This window comes from Microtus pennsylvanicus, chromosome 6 (genome assembly GCF_037038515.1).
Source record: "Microtus pennsylvanicus isolate mMicPen1 chromosome 6, mMicPen1.hap1, whole genome shotgun sequence".
In the NCBI taxonomy this organism is placed as follows: Eukaryota; Metazoa; Chordata; class Mammalia; order Rodentia; family Cricetidae; genus Microtus; species Microtus pennsylvanicus.
Window position 1 is genome coordinate 34,018,770 of NC_134584.1, and position 20,444 is coordinate 34,039,213.

The window sequence follows — 20,444 nt, forward strand, 5'->3', positions numbered from 1 at the left end:
GTGGACCAAAATTCTTATCGATAAATTACATCCTAGTCATTTAGATGATGCTCAAAATGCTCACTTAACTGCATTATGCCCTTGTATAAAGGTTTTGACAAAGTCTAAAACTTAAGCTCCCAATGAGAGATACTATTCATTAAATACTCTGTTGTTTGCTTCTTGTTGTGACTCGGATTGCAAGCATGAGATTTAATAGAATAAAAGTTTTGTATGTAGGTAACAGAGAAGGAGTGGAAAGGATACAGAATAAGGATAAAAGCCCCAGGCAAGTCAGCATTGTCCTCCTCAGAGTTGACATCAGAAACTCTTCTACTGAGATTTGGATATGAGAAATCTGAACCTTTAGCTGAATTTCCTTCAAACACACACAAAAGAATGAGAGTATGATCTTTGGTCTACATTCCTGCAAAGCTCTTGCGGTGTAGGAAGTTCTTCTGTTTATATGTTGCTTTTATTGGTTAATTAATGAAGAAACTATCTTGGCCTGATAGGGCAGAGGAGAGGTAGGTAGGGAAACTAAACTGAATGCTCGGAGAAAGAAGGCGGAGTCAGTAAGAGGCCATGTAACCATGCCAGAGACAGATGCTGAAACTTTACCTAGCAAGGCACAACCTCATGGTGATACATATATATTAATGGAGATGGGTTAATTTAAGGTATAAGTTACTCAGAAATATGCTTAAGGTATTGGTCAAACAGTATTGCAAATAATATGGTTTATGTGGATTATTTCTGAGGTGGGGGAGCAGCTGGGAACAAACAAGCAGCTGTTGTTAAGGTTTCTGTCCTGCCCAGTTCCGGCAATTGTTAAGTCCCAAAGAATCACACAGAAATCTACATTAGTTATAAAACGAATTGGCCCATTAGCTCAGGCTTCTTATTAACTCATAACTTTTATTAGCCCATTATTCTTGTCTATGTTAGTGACGTGGCTCAGTACCTTTTTTGGTGTTGCAGTCACATCTTGCTTCCTCTGTGGCTGGGTAAAGAACTGGAGAGGAATGAGCTTCCTCCTTCCCAGAATTCTCCTGTTCTCATTGACCCACCTCTACTTCCTGTATGGTTGTCCTGCCTATACTTCCTGCCTGGCTACTGGCCAATTCGCATTTATTTAAAATATAATTGACAGAATATAGACCGTTCTCCCACACCAAGCAGCCTCCTACAAACACTCTTGGTATATTGATTACTACACGCTGGTCATGTTTTGAAACACGCAGAAAATTGCTGCAAATTCAGATAAAAATATTGATGTACATGTATGTTTAGCTTCAAAGAGTCAAATAGCTATTAAATAATTTAAATAAATTAAATAAATAAATAAACCAATGTCATATAACTTCGACACTGTTTTCTTTTTTCCTTTTTTTATTACTTTATAAATAATACCAATCAAAATTCCCACTTCCTCCCCTCCTTCCACTTCCTTCCTGCCTGCCCCACACTCCCCCCTAAACAATACATATCCACAAACCCAGCCTTACCGAAAGTACTAGAAGGAAAACCTCAACTTAAGGAAGCTGACAACACCCATAATAGCACAGACATCTGATAACTTTAAACACAGTTTTTAAAGAATGGTATGTACAAAGGAACTTATTTTCATGCTTTACATATGCTGGTTAAATTTGTATGTGTTGAAGATCATAGAAGAAATTTAGTAGAAAAAATTAGGGACTTAAAATATTTTTTTCCTTTCTTTTTGTAATTGGGATGGGATAAAATTTTATCTAGTTACTGTTCAGCTTTCTGAGTCTTTTGAAGTGAAACAATATATTAGGAGGTGACATTATTTTTATATGGATGTCTTTTTCAAAGATGTCTTAGTCAGTGTTCTTCTCTTGTAGGAGACACCAAGACCACAGTAACTCTCATCAAAAGAATTTAGCTGAGGCTTCCTTACCATTTCAGAGGTCTAGTCCATTGTCATCATGGCAGAGAGCATGGCAGCATGCAGGCAGACATGGTCCTGGACAAATATCTGGGAGTTTTATATCCCAAACCATAGGCAGCAGGAAGAGCCTAACTCTAGGCTTGGAATGGGTTTTTTAAAATGTCAAAACCCACCCCCAGTGACACACTTCCTTCTGCAAGGCCACACCTCCTAATCCTTTCAAATAGTGCAACTCCCTGTTGACCAAGTATTCAAATCTATAAGCCTATTGGGCCATTATCATTTAAACCACAACAACAGGTTTAATGATAAAACTTTTCAAACAATAATGAACCCCAGGAAGCTGGCATTCATTGTGAGAGTAAAGAGAAGAAAAAGTTGAGTCAACCCAACAACTACATATTGCTAGACACCAGATAGCAACTAGCAAGGGGTCCAGGTATTACCGCCCACTGGATCACTCTTCATTTTGCATCTCGCACTTTCTGCTTGCTTTTAAGTCTTTTGTTTTCTAAAACATGACCTTATATAAGAAAAAATAGGAGACTCACAAAGTATTTTGTTTTCATGGTCTAAAACTTTTAAAATTGATACAAGTTAAGAACAATGCTGTTTTAATCAATGCAAATGGAAAATTTCTTGTCAAGTTCTTGTTGTAGGCTTGAAGACTATATGATAACAAATATAAATGTTTGCTCCCAGAGGCAGGATGTAAAGAAAGACAATCAGATAAAAGAAAATTATCTTGAGATTTCAGTCCGGCACTCCAATGTGGGTCTCTGTCTCCTTTCATCGCCTGATAAAGGTTAATATTCAGGAGGATGCCTATATGTTTTTCTTTGGGTTAACCTTCTTATTAGCTTCTCTAGGATCACAAACTATAGGCTCAATGTCCTTTATTTATGGCTAGGAACCAAATATGAGTGAGTACATCCCATGTTCCTCTTTTTTCGTTCAGGATAGTGTTTTCTATTTCCATCCATTTCAGGAGCAGAAGGAGAGAGAGCATGAGCAAGGAACTCAGGACCTCAAAAGGTGCACCCACACACTGAGACAATGGGGATGTTCTATTGGGAATTCACCAAGGCCAGCTGGCCTGGGTCTGAAATAGCATGGGATAAAACCAGACTCGCTGAACATAGTGGACAATGAGGACTACTGAAAACTCAAGAACAATGGCAATGGGTTTCTGATCCTACTGCACGTACTGGCTTTATGGGAGCCTAGGCAGTTTGGATGCTCACCTTACTAGACCTGGATGGAGGTGGGTGGTCCGTGGACTTCCCACAGGGCAGGGAACCCTGATTGCTCTTCGGGCTGACAAGGGAGGGGGAGTTGATTGGAGCAGGAGGAGGGAAATGGGAGGCGGTGGTGGGGAGGAGGCAGAAATCTTTAATAACTAACTAACTAACTAAATAAATAAATAAAATTTTAAAAAAGAAAAATATCTTAAATGATATCCCCAAACTTCTGTGTTGGTGAGTGCTTTGTAGCACTTGAGGTCAGATCAGGAGGCATGAGAAAGTCATTTGTTTTGCTCTTTTCTCGGATCCCAAGATTCCATAGTATAAAAATAAAAACTTTTTTTTTTTGGTAAGGAAAATGTTCAAATATAGGTAAGAAATAGAAATAATATTGAGAGAATAATAGGAAAAGAAAATATCAAAAATATAAAAACAATATTCTACAGTAGATGAAAACAGAGTTTAAGTAATCAAACTTAGTGAAAATTTGTTCAGGTTTATTGCTTGCAGAGATATATAACTTTCTTTCTCTGTATTTCTATGAAGTATCTACAACACAGCCATTAAAATATATATGAGTTTCCTGGGACTTCTATAACAAAAGCATCACAAATCAAGTGGCTTAAACAATAAAAAGGTTTTGTCTCGCAGTCATGGAGGCTGACATCAATTTATTAGCAAGTCCAGGATCGCTTGAATGTGAGAGAAAGAGCCAGTCTTGAACTTCTCTCTCAGCTTCTGCTATTCCAAGGCTAGAGACAACATAACTCACCCATACCCCACACCCTGCCGTGTCTGTGTGTGTTTGTTTCTAAATAGATACCTTTTTATGAGGATGATGTACCCAAAGACTCCATGTTAAATAGCATCTCTGCAAGGACCTCAACTCCAAATAAGTCCCTGAGGTCCTGAAGCTTAGGATCTAACATATTTTGTGTGGGATACAAATAAAGCTGCTAACCTGTTTGATGATTTAAGACTTCAAGCATTTCCCATGTGGAAAATACATTTTCGCCATCCTTTGCTCCTTCAAAAACAAAACCACTTTAGCATCAACACTTTGTCTCAAGAAGTCTTCCGCACCGCAACATCCAGAATATAATTTTGTATTTTACTAGGCATGATTTTCTCCCTGTTGAATGGGCCTTAAGCCTAATTAGACAGCTGTTGTTTATTACCAAGTTTTGAGTACCTTTAGTAATATCTTGCTATACTAGTTATTATTCTTTATAGATGGCATAGCTGAGCAGGACTGTTGATTGCTTCTCTCATGTGGCAGCTTCAACAGCACCAAAGTCAGACTAGATCAGGTTACATACAGTTCTATTCTTCCTAGTACCTGTCCGAAGTGTTTACTGTCTTCAGCAACAGGGACTTATCTTCAACCTCTGGGAGAGAACCAAGGGCAACTGAAATGATTTATCCATTTCTGGACAATACTGACCAAAAATTCAAAAGAAGATTTCTGGTGCCTGGGACTGAGGTTTTTTTTTTTTTTTTTTTTTTTAATTTTATTTTCGAGACAGGGTTTCTCTGTAGCTTTTGGTTCCTGTCCTGGAACTAGCTCTTGTAGACTAAGCTGGCCTCGAACTCACCGAGATCCGCCTGCCTCTGCCTTTCGAGTGCTGGGATTAAAGGTGTGCGCCACCACCGCCCAACTTGGGACCGAGATTTTTGTAGATAGTAGGGAGCATTGTCAACACAAATGGTATTATTTCATTTAAGATGTGTGTGTGTGTGTGTGTGTGTGTGTCTGTGTGTGCAGGTATATGTGCATATACATTATATGTAATTTTAGGTAAATATAATATAGTATGATTCCCTAATGTTTTTTTTGAAACATCCTTATTGTTTTTCTCTTATTCCCCTCCTCCTATTTTGACCTCCCTCCCCCACTTCCTAACAAAAGCCCCCTCCTCTTTTTGTTTACTTGGTGTTCTATCCTCCATGACAACCAGGCTGCTTATCCCTGCCTTTGAAGTCATCCTTCTCCTTTCTTGAAGAACAAGGGCACTCACTGTTGTACTGTGGCGCTTTAACAGACAATTCCTGCCTACAGCACCCTAGAAATCCAGCAGCTTTCTTTCTCTTCGTGTCCTCTTCGTCTTCTTTATGAGGCTGTCACCATTTCTGTTAGGAGAGTAAACCAGAGTCACAAATCATGCACATTTGTTTAGTGTAGAATTTTCCAACCATATGCTTGGTTTCTCCCTGGAGCATACTTACTCAATTTTTTATTATATATATGAAAAGAATTAAAAAGAAAATGGTTCAATTTTGAGGTCTTTTCTACTCAATAGTATTTCTAAAATGCTCTCTTCTTTTACATTTTCCCATGAGCAACAGACTCTAACTTTGAAATAATGTTTAGAAATTGTGTCAATGTTGTCAGTCATACATTTACTTTCTATGAGATACTGGAACATTTTCCAATCAAGCTCTCTACCATTCTAGAACTTCATTTTTTTCCAGCTTCCTGGAACATCTTCTACATTTAGACTAAGGCTGCTTTAGAAAGATCTTTAACATTTGTATTTATAGCAAATGCCTCTTTTGTAATTACAGGATTTTTTTCTGGGATCTAGAGTAAAACTCACCTAGCTTCCATCTATTGTCTCATTTATTAGCTGTTTTCAAAGATTTAGATATCTGGTACTGCATCCATCCCTAAACTCTGTACAGAAAAGAAGAAATATATATAGCAGAGAGATAAGAGACAGGGAAACATGCAAGAGTTTTATTTTAATAAATTTCCTAAAACCCACATATCATGTTGGCATGAAGGAAATTCAGATAAGAACTGATCTTAAATCTACAAGGTGAGTGTGGTAGTTTGATTGTAATTGGCCCCATAATTTCATTGGGAGTGGCACTATAGGGGTGGGGCCATATAGGAAAGGGCTTGGTCCTGTTGGAGGAAGTGAGCTTTGCGGTTTCCTATGCTCCAGATACAGGCTAGTGTCACAGTCCATTTTCAGTTGCCTTCTGATCAAGATGTAGCCAGCACCATGTTGCCTGCACACCAGCATCATGCTCCTCGCCACGATGATAATGGACCATTCCTCTGAAACTGTAATTTGCCACTTCAATGAAACATTTTCCTTTATAAGAGTTGTGTTGGTCATGGTGTCTCTTCACAGCAATAGAAACCCTAACTAAGACTGGCCAGATGGAAATACTTGATGGTAGTCAAACCCCTTCGTTTAAGGAACCTTACTCTGTCTGCGCCAAGGACCTTCGGCTTCCCAGCTGTAGCCCATTTGTTTTATACAAGGCAAAGTACTCAAAAATCTAAAGACGAAAACTTTTAGCTCGGTTGAAATAGTGGCATAACAGCATGTGTGCTGGCTGGTGCTTGTCCAAACTGGGTATCACAGCTTGGGCAAGTGGACAAGAAATATTAAATAGCATACTCTAGTTATCTGGAGATGAAATTGATTTTTGTAACCTGACAAAGGCTGACTCTTGCTTTGATGGGTATAAGGTGAGACCATAGACTGAACAGAGTAATGAGAGTATCTACACTACCCACAGTCCAACTCTTTCCCATGGACTAAGTGTAATAAAAGTAAAGAGAAGCAAGAGCTGAGAATTTGATCTACAAAATAACTAGACTTTTACCAACTAATTTTTTTCTTTTTCTTATTTTTTTATTGATCTTTATTGGGTTCTACATTTTTGTGTGTCATTTGAAAGTTATTCAGCTTCTAATTCTTTTTCTTTATTAAAACAGATAAAAGCTAAAATTTGTTATTAAGCAATGTTAAGGCTTTTTGTTTTTTGAGATTTTAATATAATTACTTCTCTTCCCTTTTCCTTTCCTCCAATCAAACCCTCACACACACCTACTCCCTCTTTTAAATTTATAGTTACTACATGTGGATGTGTGAATGCACATATTGTAAAAACATAAATATAACCTGTGTAGTTCATTTAATGTTATTTGCTCCAATATGTTTTTAGGGTAAACAATTTGTGATTATATAGGCAAGTGATAAATCCTTTAAGTATAAATGAACTTCAAGAAACCTAGAATATACTAAAAATATTCTAGTCCTACTGCCTTTAGACTCCCGGCATTATATATAGATATGTATTATTTCTCATATTGATTTTGCAAAAAAGTGATGATCGTACATGTTCCCTAATGTCAGCAGGAAAATATTATAAATCAGTAAATGAATATTTAGTATGCTACTATAGTAACTATATGCTTTATATATGAACAAATTGAATGACGCTTGACAGGTAAACTTAAAACAAATGAAAACAAGCAATTAAAATTTGGCAGGCAGAGAACCTGAGCTTGACTTTTGGTGATTATGAAGATTTGCCCCTTTTAGTATTGACTATGTGGAGCTTGGCTTGATCAGCTTCTCATGATGCTGTTCAAATGCACTGCTCATCTGAAACATTTGAAATGAAGGCCCTAGGGCTTTGTGAATTAACTACAAGGTGACGGCCAATTATTAAACTCCGTAAACGTCAGACGTCTTGAAGATTCCTTATCAAGTTTCTACAGACTGTTTCGCACAGTAGACTTCTCTCACAGGCTGAATCGTTCTGGTTTTAACTCTTTTTTTTTTTTTTTTTTCTTTTTTTTTTTTAAATTTATTTATTTATTAAAGATTTCTGTCTCTTCCCCGCCACCGCCTCCCATTTCCCTCCCCCTCCCCCAATTAAGTCTCCCCCCCAGCCCGAAAAGCAATCAGGGTTCCCTGTCCTGTGGGAAGTCCAAGGAACCCCCACCTCCATCCAGGTCTAGTAAGTTGAGCATCCAAACTGCCTAGGCTCCCACAAAGCCAGTGCGTGCAGTAGGATCAGAAACCCATTGCCATTGTTCTTGAGTTCTCAGTAGTCCTCATTGTCCGCTATGTTCAGAGAGTCCGGTTTTATCCCAGGCTTTTCCAGACCCAGGCCAGCTGGCCTTGGTGAGTTCCCAATAGAACATCCCCATTGTCTCAATGTGTGGGTGCACCCCTCGCGGTCCTGAGTTCCATGCTCGTGCTCTCTCTCTTTCTGCTCCTGATTTGGACCTTGAGATTTCAGTCCTGTGCTCCAATTTAGGTCTCTGTCTCTGTCTCCTTTCATCGCTTGCTGAAGGTTAATATTCAGGAGGATGCCTATATGTTTTTCTTTGGGTTCTCCTTATTTAGCTTCTCTAGGATCACTAATTATAAGCTCCTCATCCATTGCTGGTGGGAATGCAAACTTGTGCAACCACTTTGGAAGGCAGTATGGCGGTTTCTCAGGAAATTCGGGATCAACTTACCCCTGGACCCAGCAATACCACTCTTGGGAATATACCCAAGAGAGGCCTTATCATACAACAAAAGTATATGCTCTACAATGTTCATAGCAGCATTGTTTGTGATAGCCAGAACCTGGAAACAACCTAGATGCCCTTCAATGGAAGAATGGATGAAGAAAGTATGGAATTTATACATATTAGAGTACTACTCAGCAATAAAAAACAAGGACTTCATGAATTTTGCATACAAATGGATGGAAATAGAAAACACTATCCTGAGTGAGGTAAGCCAGACCCAAAAAGAGGAACATGGGATGTACTCACTCATATTTGGTTTCTAGCCATAAACCAAGGACATTGAGCTGGTTTTAACTCTTGAACTTGTTTTTTAATAAAAAAAATCTAGTTTTGTGGCCAGAGGCTACAATAAAGTGCAATGCTAGTAACTACATAGGCTTTTTTGATAGCTTTATAAATTAGAACACACACAAAAAAAAATTAGAACACATTTGTGGAAAAACCTAGTGTGAATTTAATCAAAGTGTTTTTGTGTTGCCAAGTGAATCAGAGAAAAATGATCTTTACATACTCAAAACTTGGAAGTAATAATCATCAATTAAATCTACCATGCTGAACAAAGATAAACAAATGAAGAAGCACAGAAGAAGGATGTTTCAAAATTACACTCTTGAGCACTGACTGCAAATAGCATTTCTGGGGACTATCTTATGGATTTATGTGATATTTCCAAAGGGTGCCCCTTCTACAATCATTTCAGAAATTGCTTTTCTTGGATTGCGCTTGGCCTAAAGCACAGGTTGGGAGCTGCAGGTTAGAATTAGAAATTCAGTCTGGAGACCATTGTTTCCCTGGTTCTTACCATGCCCCCAGATTCTTATGCCTTAGATCCAGGAACCAGCTTCATTTGGCTGCTCAGCTGTTCTCAGTTCTACATTCAATCCTCCAGTGAATCTTGATCCTCATGCCTTTAGAATCCATCTCAAGTTAAATCCGTACCACTCTCATTTTCTATGTCTTTCTAGCAACCAAACTAGCATCATCCTGAACATGATTTGCAGAAATTGCTTCCCAGCTAGTCTCTTGATTTCTTCTATTTTTAACCACATTTAGTGTCTTCATCTTAGTGTCCAATGGTAATTTATTAATAATTCCATGTTTCTTCTTCACACCCAAGCCTCCTTAGCTGGAGAGGGGTCCATGCTAGTAGATTTCCAGCTTCTGATCCCTGGGTGCCAACCTCAGCCTTCTCAGAGAAGAGGATAAGGTTTGATCATCTGCCGAGATGACACTCACCAAACTACAGCAATTGACCACTGTGAAAAAAGAGCCTTAAGTGATTTCACAGTTTGACTGGACTCTACATAGTGCTTTCAGTTTCTGGGTGTAACGTCAGAGAATTAGAATTGTTGGCAGGAGGTGTCTGCTTGTACCCCTGGGATGAGGGCGTGAATGGGGTCTGTGGAACCTGTCTGGTTGTGGTTATTTGAATAAGAATGGACCCCATAGGATCATATATTTGAGTGGTCAGCCATCAGGGAGTGGTGCTACTTGAGAAGGTATGGGAGGCATGGCCCTTTTGGAGTTAGGTATGACTCTTTTGGAGCAAGTATGCCACTAACGGCAACCATTGAGGTTCCAAAAGACCAAGCCAGCCCCCATGTCTCTCTCTTCCTGTTACTTATAGATCTGAATGTATAACTCTCAGCTACTTCTCCAGTACCATGTCTGCTTGTGTGCCACCATGCTTCCTACCTTGCTGATAATGGACTAACCCTCTGAAACTATGAGCAAGTCTGATTTAAGTGCTTTTTTTTTTTAATGTAGCAGTTGCCTTGGTCATAGTGTCCCTTCACAGCAATAGTAACCTTAACTAAGACACTGACTGAAGTTATGAGGCATCCTCTATCAGCCACTACCTCGGTACCCACACCTGGCACACAGAAAACTCCACAGTCAATCCTAGTACACTACTTGTGGTCCTGGACTCATTAGTAAAGCAAGAAGTCAAAGCTTCCAAATCATTTTTTCCATGCAGAAGTCTAACCCCCAAGGCCCAATCACCAATTCTTTCCAACCAATACCTCTTGAGAAACTAACCTGAAGTAGCTCTGATCATCTAGGTACCCCATTCCCCAAAGACACCCCTAGGTGCCCCATTCCCAAAAGACACCCAGTTGCATCTCTTTTCTTGGTGAAGGCCCTGATCTTCACTCCATAAAGCCCCTGTTTTTTTTTTCTAGAGCCCCACCACTGAAATCCAAAACAATGGGGCTGAAGTCCTGGCAGTCTTCTCCAATTCCTGATCCCAATATTGTGAGTACATTTGAATTGAGGGACCCTCCCGCCCAACCTTCCCGCCCTCTTCCTGTGTCCCAGACATGCTGGACATGAGAACGGGGAGGGAAAAGGACCTAAGGAAGACTCTTTTCCTTGGCATTAGGAAGGAGTGTTACAGCTGAGGTCCCGTTCATTTCACCTCTCTCCGAACTCCTGACACCCTCCCAGTCTGAGCCTTTTTTTCTTCCCTCTGTAATCATTGGTGAATCTTTGCTGATGATTTTGGCAACTTTAGTAATAAATAGCACTTCTTGCTGAAAAAAAATCTGCTGATTTCCCATTAGGCTTATAATAAAATGTAACACGGTTATAGCAGCTTCAAAATGGATTTTGTCTGCTCTGTCTTAGCCATTTTGTTCCTGTTCTCTCCAGATGGGTTCCATTCCCCTCCAGCTTCTTCCAAGTTCATTTTGTCCCTCCAGGAAGCTAAATTTAACTTTTTAAATGTCCTCTTCAGGCTGTCTGGCCATTTTCTATTGAATTTCGCATAGATTTCTGTTAACTTCAGTGACTTTGCCCTTGTTTTCTACCTTTCAGTTCTTTGTCTGCTTGGTTTATTTTATAGCACTTACTGCTGTATGAAATTATGCTGTGTGTGTGTCTAGTCTATTTGTTTCTTGTTGTCTCTTACATAAATAGTATAAGTCTTTAGGTTTAAAAGGTTTTCTGTTGTTATTGTATGCCTATGAGCACGTAAAATACTTGTGTGAAAAAATTAAAAAAATGGATATGTGAACACCAGTGGAAATAAATCCCAAGTGGAAAATACAAATCATTGGCTCGGGAAATAATTCTGAGAAAAAAAAATCTAATGCCAAAGCAGACACGAAAAGCACAAGATTGAAGTAAAATATAAGGAATAGAAATAAGTTACATGATGCTATTAAAGCACATGATGATTCTATGCATATTGAAAGGAGTAAAATAATAGCTTCATTACTTCCTTATACATTAAATACATAAGATTTTTGCTTTCAGTTTAAGCTAATAATAATAAAATGTGTGTATGAGCCTCTGTGTATAAATCTGTGTGTGTCTGTGAGTCTGTGTATGTGTGAGTCTGTGTGCTGTGTGTGTCTGTGTGTGTATATGTGTGAGTCTTTGTGTCTGAATGTGTCTGTGTGTGTGTCCCTGTGTGTGAGTTCGTGTGTGTATGTGTGTGTGTGTGTGTGTGTGTGTGTGTGTGTGAGAGAGAGAGAGAGAGAGAGAGAGAGAGAGAGAGAGAGAGAGAGAGAGATTCTATGCATGGGTTTAATGTGCTCAGCAACATTATCAACCCTAACTGTGGTGATGAGACTTGACACATGGTCTTTGACTACCCAGTGATGTCCTACTTCACAGAAACTGATGAATACACAGAAATAGAAGATCTCATTTTCCTTTCATGTTATTTATGACTCATTTCTAAGCCTTTTGCCATCTTTGTCAAATCACCCTGCTTCTTGGAACAATTTAGAAGGAAGTAGAAAAGAGGAAAGGAGGAGGCTAGGAAAAGATGTGGTAACAGACAGTCATTGGATATTTGTATTTAGATCTGCTTGATCCTAGGCCCTTCTCCTGTTGGCGACCCTATTAGTCTCATTATGATCTTAGACTACATAAGGTTGGTTTTCTCATAGTTGCAAAAAAAATCACGAGTAAATCTCTTAGAGAAGAGTAACAATATTAATTAGATGCTTCCAATATTTTACTGAACATTAAATAATTTAATGCTGGTTGATAGTACTCATAAATTATAGGTATATCATCATGTTGTTTCCCTAGAGTTTACTCTCCAAGTATAGTTTATATAAACATAATCTTGCACAAAGTTTTGTACATAAAACAAATAAAAAATATGGTGACTTTCTGATTTCTCCATAGACAGGTCAATGAAAGGGCTCTATGACTAAGCAACTTCCTGGAAAAATAGGAAAACAACAAGTTACAAATCTAAGAACAAAGAGTTAAAACACTTTGACAAGGCATACAACTGTTTGATTTGCTCATGGGCCATACTAGAGAAATGGATGCAGATGACTACATTGAACATATGTTCTTAGACCTGACTTTTGAGTCACCTCATAATTCTGAACTTCTTAGAAACTTGTAAATTTACAAAATAAATCTTAAACTCTGGTAGCTAACCCTTTGATGATCTAACTCTTCCAACCTTTCCAGTCTATTTCTACCATAGATAAGAAGGGAGCTAATAAATATTCCTAATAACATGATTCCTTTTTTGACTTTTATTTACACTTATTTTTCCTTTGGCCACAATGTTCTCTTAGATTTTGCATATTCCATGCATCTGGTGCTTTGGGAACATGGTCATTATTCAAAAGATGTCTGCATACACAGAGAGAATTGATTTCTTGTCTTTCCTTGGCATTTATTTTCTAGAAAGGTCTGAAAAGTTAAAGAGCATCTTGTGAATTTGATTATTATGCACAGCATACTGTACATCTGGTAAAACAAAGGCTTAAAAGAATTATATAGTTTTAAAATTCGACAAATATTAATACATTGTGAATGAGAACCTGCCATGACTTGTACTGAACACCTATGCTTTGCTCTTCCAACTGTAGGATTCCTGACTGCAATAAAAACCTCATTGCCTTGGGCATAAAAAAATAGTAATCCCAAAATTTCATTGTTTATCTAAACTACCTCATCAACAGATAAGACATTATGTTAGCCTGCTGATAACCTAACTCCAGACTTCTGTGCCAGTTCATAACTCATGATAATATTAATATATTTATTACTAAAGGAAGATTCAGATTCATATGTTTTTAGGCTGAACAAATATTTGCTATAGTTTAACTGTATATAAATTCAATATTTTAATTAGCCCTCAATGAAATAAATGTATCATAGATAGTCATATTTTGTTCTGAAATCTCAATATTTTACATACACAAAGAGAAAATCAGTATATTTACTATTATGATAATTTATACAGGCTGATTTCTTTTTAATGCACATTTTATTCTTTTTATGATGAGAAGAACACATTTCCTGATGCGATCAAGATATTCTTTGGAATTCGACTTTTTGTTCCAGTCTGTCAAGGATTTCATGTACATGTATACTCTTCAGACCCATTATCACATGGAGTCTAGGGATGTATATTTTCAAAGTCTAACAAGAGATTCTGATTGAGGTTGATTTAAGGACCATTAATACAGCAAAGAAAACTAGATTTTCCTCTACTATTCAGGGAAGCAGTAAAATGACAGAGGGTGTTTTTTTTTATTTCCTTTAAAAGAGAATTTAGACTTCCACAGAGATAATTACTAGTGGGTATGAATAACAGCATTGCATCATGGAAAACAGCCTATCATTTAATCACTACTAATGCTCATAAAGAAGAGAACCTGCTTGGAGAAACTAAGTCAGAAAACACTAATTTCTCATGTCAGTTCTGTTGATGAATAGGCTGAGCCCCAATAATCTTCACTGAGGGTTAAATTTCTAAAAATATATGGAAATAATACTACTCACAGAGCTTTTAACATATGTGAATGCAATGACAGAGCCCCTCTCTAGACATCCCCAAAGAGCCACTTGCATTCTCTGGGTCAGACACTGAATGCCCTGGAAAATATGATGCCTGGAAAATATGATTTAAAAAAAGAAATTCAGAATCTGGAGCAACAGTTTACTGGGTAAGAACGCTTGCTTTGCAAGTATGGGGACCTGAATTCAAATCCCTGGCACCCACATATAAAAGCCTGACACTTCATTGCAACACTGGCTGTTGAGAAAAAGCAGACTTCAAGGGTTTACTGGCAGGCCAAAGAGCCTAGCTGAAAGAACTAGTTTCAAACTCAGTGAGAGACCTTGTCTCAAAGCAGCAAGACAGAGATCCTTAGAGGAAGATGCCCAGTGCCCCACTATAACATCCTCACAAATACCTGCACACTCACATTCGTGGTCCACACACATGCATACCACACAACATACATGTATCTACCCTGAAATAAAAGCATGGACAATTATATTTTATTGTTTTCCAAAAGCTGTAACCAGCAATCCCACAGGAGAAAATTTCTTTTCTCCAAGGCGTTCACATCCCAGCCTCCAGCATTCACTCTTTACCTCACTGTGGTTGTTAAACTTTGTATGTTTCCTTCAAGATAACTTTTTTTTAATCAACATTATTGTTTTCAATAAATTCAATAAATTCGACTATTAAAACAGTATTTTTATAAAATGTTTTCATAACATTTAAAGATACTATCTTACAAACAGAGGCTTAAAAACACCTGCAAGATAAATTAAACAATTAAAAACAATAATTAGTAAGGAACTGTTTTTCCCTGCTTTTGTATTCATCCATTTTTTTCTTGATTAGTGAAAAATTTCCAGTAACTACAAGATATCTACCTCTCTTTTCCACACAAAGTTCTTATATGGCAGTGTCCAAACACAGGACCTAAAATTTGTCAATTTTTATCCTTCTAGAGTATATTCTCTGAAATTCTTCAGATTAACTCTGACCTCTTTGTTGCCCATGGTTGCAATTCTTGTCCTACCTAAACAAACAGAATGCAATAAGAATATAACTGTCACACTTTGTCAGACAGTTGAAACCCAAACTCACATCCCCTACAAATACCAAAAGGCAACAACAACAAGAAAAAAAAAAAGCCCTCGGACTGGCCTTGTGGCAGCCTAGTGTGTTTGGATGCTCACCTTCTTAGACCTGGATGGAGAGGGAAGGGCCTTGGACTTCCCACAGGGCAGGGAACTCTGACTGTTCTTATGACAGGAGGGGGAGGGGAAGTGGGGGAAGGGGGAGGGAAATGGGAGGAGGGGAGGAGGTGGAAATTTTTTTTTTTTTTTTAATTTTTTTATTGATAAAAGGAGGATAAAGAAAAGAAAAAAAAAACAAATTTCCACCTCCTCCCACCAGCCTCCCATTTCCCTCCCCCTCCTCCCACTCTTCTCCCCCTCCTCCCACTCTTCTCCCCCTCCTCCCACCCCTCTCCCCTTCCCCCCACTCCTCTCCCCCTCCCTTTCCAGTCCAAAGAGCTGTCAGGGTTCCCTGCCCTGTGGTACGTCCTAGGTCCTCCCCCCTCCATCCATATCTAGGAAGGTGAACATCCAGACTGGCTAGGCTCCCACCAAGCCAGCACATTGCATAGGATCAAAACCGCGTGCCATTGTCCTTGGCGTCTCATCAGCCCTCATTGTTCGCCATGTTCCGAGAGTCCAGTTTTATCCCATGCTTTTTCTGGTAACAGTCCAGCTGGCCTTGGTGAGCTCGCAGTAGATCATCTCCACTGTCTCAGTGGGTGGGTGCACTCCTCGTGGTCCCGACATCTTTGCTCATGTTCTCACTCCTTCTGCTCCTCATTGGGACCTTGGGAGCTCAGTCCAGTGCTCCAGTGTGGGTCTCTGTCTCTATCTCCATCCATCGCCAGATGCAAGTTCTAGGATGGTATGCAATATATTCGTCAGTATTGCTCTAGGGTAGGGTCATTTCAGATTCCCTATCCTCAGCTGCCCAGGGAACTAACTGGGGACCTCAGCTTGGGCACCTGGGAGCCCCTCTAGGGTCAAGTCTCCTGCCCACCCTAAAGTGGGTCCCTTAACTAAGAATTGTGGTTCCGTGCTCCCCTATCCAACCTTCCTTTATCCCGATCCTCCAGTTTCCCCAAGTCCACCCTCCTTCCCTTCTACCTTTTCTCTCCCCATCTCCCCTAACCCCCATCCCACCCCACCCCCAAGATCCCACTTTTCCCCCCGGCAATTTTGTCTACTTCCCTTATCCAAGAGGATAACTATATGTTTTTCCTTGGGTTCATCTTCTTACTTAGCTTCTTTAGATTCGCCTATTGTAGACTCCGTGAACCCTATTTATGGCTAGAAACCAATTATGAGTGAGTACATCCCATGTTCGTCTTTTTGGGCCTGGGATACCTCACTCAGGATAGTGTTTTCTATTTCCATCCATTTGCATGCAAAATTCGAGAAGTCATTGTTTTTTACCGCAGCGTAGTACTCTAGTGTGTATATATTCCATACTTTCTTCATCCATTCTTCCATTGAAGGGCATCTAGGTTGTTTCCAGGTTCTGGCTATTACAAATAATACTGCTATGAACATAGTTGAACAAATGCTTTTGACATGTGATAGAGCATCTCTTGGGTAAATTCCCAAGAGTGGTATTGCTGGGTCCAGGGGTAGGTTGATCCCGAATTTCCGGAGAAACCGAAACACTGACTTCCACAGTGGTTGCACAAGATTGCATTCCCACCAGCAATGGATGAGGGTACCCCTTCCTCCACAGCCTCTCCAGCAAAGGCTATCCTTGGTGTTTTTGACTTTAGCCAATCTTACAGGTGTAAGATGATATCTCAAAGTTGTTTTGATTTGCATTTCCCTGATCGCTAAGGAGGTTGAGCATGACCTTAAGTGTCTTTTGGTCATTTGAACTTCTTCTGTTGAGAATTCTCTGTTCAGTTCAGCGCCCCATTTTTTAATTGGGTTAATTAGCATTTTAAAGTCTAGTTTCTTGAGTTCTCTATATATTTTGGAGATCAGACCTTTGTCTGTTGCGGGGTTGGTGAAGATCTTCTCCCAGTCAGTAGGTTGCCTTTGTGTCTTAGTGACAGTGTCCTTTGCTTTACAGAAGCTTCTCAGTTTTAGTAGGTCCCATTTATTCAATGTTGCCCTTAATGTCTGTGCTTCTGGGGTTATACCTAAGAAGCGATCTCCTGTGCCCATCTGTTGTAGGGTATTTCCCACTTTCTCTTCTATCAGGTTCAGTGTTTTCGGGCTGATATTGAGGTCTTTAATCCATTTGGACTTGAGTTTTGTGCACGGTGATAGATATGGGTCTATTTTCATTCTTCTACAGGTTGACATCCAGTTGTGCCAGCACCATTTGTTGAAGATGCTTTCTTTCTTCCAATGTAAACTTTTAGCTCCTTTATCGAAAATGAGGTGTTCATAGGTTTGTGGGATAAAGTCCGGGTCTTCTATACGATTCCATTGGTCGACTTCTCTGTTTTTATGCCAGTACCACCCTGTTTTCATTACTGTAGCTCTGTAATAGAGTTTGAAGTCAGGGATGGTAATGCCTCCAGAAGATCCTTTATTGTATAGGATTGTTTTGGCTATCCTGGGTTTTTTGTTTTTCCATATAAAGTTGATTATTGTCCTCTCCAGATCTGTGAAGAATTTTGATGGGATCTTGATGGGGATTGCATTGAATCTATAAATTGCCTTTGGTAGAATTGCCATTTTTACTATGTTGATCCTCCCAATCCAAGAGCAAGGGATGTCCATCCATTTTTTGGTATCCTCTTCAATTTCTTTCTTCAATGCCTTAAAGTTCTTGTCAAATAGATCTTTCACTTCCTTGGTTAGATTTACCCCAAGATATTTTATGCTGTTTGTGGCTATCGTGAATGGAGAAGCTTCTCTGATTTCCCTCTCTGCTTCCATATCCTTTGAGTATAGGAGGGCGACTGATTTTTTGGAGTTGATCTTGTATCCTGCCACATTACTAAAGCTGTTTATCAGCTGTAAAAGTTCTTTGGTGGAATTTTGGGGGTCGCTTATGTACACTATCATATCATCTGCGAATAACGAAAGTTTAACTTCTTCATTTCCAATTCGAATCCCCTTGATCCCATTATGCTGTCTTATTGCTATTGCTAGAACTTCCAGCACTATATTGAAGAGGTATGGCGAAAGTGGGCAGCCTTGTCGTGTTCCTGAGTTAAGCGGGATGGCTTTGAGTTTCTCTCCATTTAATTTGATGTTAGCTGTCGGCTTGCTGTATATAGCTTTTATTATATTTAGGTATGACCCTTGTATCCCTAATCTCTCCAAGACTTTTAACATAAATGGGTGTTGAATTTTGTCAAATGCTTTTTCAGCATCTAATGAAATGATCATATGGTTTTTTTCTTTCAGTTTATTTATATGATGGATTACATTGATAGATTTTCGTATGTTGAACCAGCCCTGCATCTCAGGAATGAAGCCTACTTGATCATAATGGATAATTTTTCGGATGTGTTCTTGGATTCGGTTTGCCAGTATTTTGTTGAGGATTTTTGCGTCGATATTCATGAGTGAGATCGGCCTGTAATTCTCTTTCCTGGTTGAGTCTTTGTGTGGTTTTGGTATCAGAGTAACTGTAGCTTCATAAAAGGAATTTGGTAATGACCCTTCTGTTTCTATATTGTGGAATACATTGAGGAGTATAGGTATTAGGTCTTCTTGGAAGTTCTGGTAGAATTCCGCATTGAAACCATCTGGCCCTGGGCTTTTTTTGGTAGGGAGGTTTTTGATAACAGCTTCTAGTTCTTCGCGACTGACAGGTCTGTTTAGCTTGTTCACCTGGTCCTGATTTAATTTTGGTAAATCGTATTTATCTAAGAAAGTGTCCATTTCTTTTACATTTTCCAGTTTAGTGGCATACAAGCTTTTGTAGTAAGATCTAATGACTCTCTGAATTTCCTCTGTGTTTGTGGTTATGTCCCCCTTTTCATTTCTGATCTTATTAATTTGCAAATTTTCTCTCTGCCGTTTGATTAGTTTGGATAGGGGTTTGTCAATCTTGTTGATTTTTTCCAGGAACCAGCTTCTTGATTCATTGATTCTTTGGATTGTTTTTTGTGTTTCTATTTTGTTGATTTCAGCCCTCAGTTTGATTATTTCCAGTCTTCTACTCCTCCTAGGTGAGTCTGCTTCTTTTTTTTCTAGAGCTTTCAGGTGGGCTGTTAAGTCTCCAATATGTGCTTTCTCTGTTTTCTTTAAGTGGGCACTTAGTGCTATGAACTTTCCTCTCAGGACTGCTTTCATAGTGTCCCATAAGTTCGAGTATGTTGTTTCTTTATTTTCATTGAATTCAAGGAAGACTTTAATTTCTTTCTTTATTTCCTCCTTAATCCAGGTATGGTTCAGTAGTTGACTGTTCAGTTTCCATGAGTTTGTAGGCTTTCTGGGGGTAGCATTGTTGTTGAATTCTAACTTTAATCCATGGTGGTCTGATAAGACACAAGTGGTTAGTAATATTTTTTTGTAGCTGTGTAAGTTAGCTTTGTTGCCAAGTATGTGGTCAATTTTCGAGAAGGTTCCATGAGCTGCAGAGAAAAAGGTATATTCTTTCCTATTTGGGTGGAATATTCTATAGATGTCTGTTAAGTCCATTTGCTTCATTACCTCCATTAATTCTCTAATTTCTCTGTTAGGTTTCTGTCTGATTGACCTGTCCATTGGTGAAAGAGGAGTGTTTTGAAGTCTCCTACTATTAGTGTGTGCGGTTTGATGGCTGCCTTGAATTTTAGCAATGTTTCTTTTACATACGTGGGTGCTTTTATATTAGGGGCATAGATATTCAGGATTGAGATTTCTTCCTGATGAATTTTTCCTGTTATGAGTATAAAATGTCCCTCTCCATCTCTTTTGATTGATTTAAGTTTGAAGTCAACTTTGTTAGAAATTAGTATGGCCACACCTGCTTGTTTCTTAGGTCCATTTGCTTGATAAGCCTTTTCCCAGCCCTTTACTCTGAGTAGGTGCCTGTCTTTGTGGTTGAGGTGTGTTTCTTGTAGACAGCAGAATGTTGGGTCCTGTTTTCGTATCCAGTCTCTTAGCCTGTGCCTTTTTATAGGTGAGTTGAGTCCATTGACATTAAGTGATATTAATGACCAGTGGTTGTTAACTCCGGTCACTTTTTAAGTAGTAG